We start from the raw sequence: 1,139 nt of genomic DNA, 5'->3' as shown, positions 1-1,139 counted from the left end.
TAAATTCATCATTTTTGTGGACAACAGCGCAAGGAAAAATTGTTAGAAGGCTGCTTGAAGAAGAAAAAAAATTGCATGGAGCAGCGTGCCATAGGGCTGGGTTCGGTTCGAAACGGTTCAGTTTTTTGTGTTGTGTTGTTTGTGTAATCTTTCAGTTTAAGTAACAGGACAAATTTGTGGTCCCGAAACTTCTTCATGGCAGTGTCTATGCTCTTTTTTTGTTCTTTTTTCGTGTTGGTTTGTAGGTTTGCACTGTTTTATTTGGCTTGGGAAAGTAATTGAACTTTTATCTGTATCATAAACGTGTTGGGACAACATTTCAGTTTCTCAAGCAATCTTTTCAAATATTTTAGAAGGCCATTAGTTAAATGTAAATCCTTCTCTAGAGTATGTTGTTTACCATTCTAGTTTTGCTCTTGGCATCTTGAAGGTCTCTACTTTGGACTCTGGATAAGGGTGTAGTATGCACTGTTTCTATTTATGCAGAAGAGGTGACCCTACAACGTATGCCCTTTCTTCTGCAGGATTTACTGATGAGACTCCCCGTGACTACCACTGCAATCTTGGGCCAGATGGTAGATGTAGAGATGCTGATGAAAGACCTGAGCTATGTAGAGGAACAGTTGAATTTGTTGCTTCAAAAGAATACATGGTTTGTTGACTATGCTATGCAGTTATAACTGAACTAATTTTTTCATAGTTCACTAGACTTACTATTCTTTTATCTGTCATCTCTTGATCATCTCATTTTTTATTATTTGGCTTTTATAATTCAGGTGCGTGATCCCATGCCAGCTGTGTACTTCTTTCTCATTGACGTGTCCATGAATGCCATTCAAACTGGTGCAACTGCTGCAGCTTGCAGTGCAATCAGTCAAGTTATTGCTGATCTTCCTGTGAGTTATTTTGTCTGTATGCATAATGTTCCAAATTTACTTTTGTTATACAGAATGTGATTGTTGTACTGTCCACGATGTTACATTGTCCTGATGGTTCTGTATCTCTGCATTTAGTGTTCATAAGGCTTAGACATAAATATAATGAACTTCACTTGAATTTACCTTTTTATTCCCCCTCCTCTTTTAATAGAGGTTTGTTAATTTTATCAGTTTGTTATAGACAGACTACATTTTAGATTA

General features: G+C 36.8%; 1 pseudogene across 1 annotated transcript in view; it reads left to right on the top strand.

The window, feature by feature from the left end:
* The first annotated feature begins 499 nt into the window (after positions 1–499).
* Positions 500–1,139, top strand: part of LOC137718006 (protein transport protein SEC24 B-like) — a 14,150-nt pseudogene continuing 13,510 nt past the window's right edge. Inside the window, exons 1-2 of the transcript XR_015956097.1 lie at positions 500–652; positions 777–896. The product of XR_015956097.1 is annotated as a protein transport protein SEC24 B-like (transcript). The remainder of the gene's footprint in view (positions 653–776; positions 897–1,139) is intronic.

Source organism: Pyrus communis, chromosome 15 (assembly GCF_041283825.1).
Source record: "Pyrus communis isolate YQ-2024b chromosome 15, ASM4128382v1, whole genome shotgun sequence".
In the NCBI taxonomy this organism is placed as follows: Eukaryota; Viridiplantae; Streptophyta; class Magnoliopsida; order Rosales; family Rosaceae; genus Pyrus; species Pyrus communis.
The sequence above is the reverse complement of the archived record's forward strand: the minus strand, read 5'-3'. Positions and strand labels throughout refer to the sequence as shown.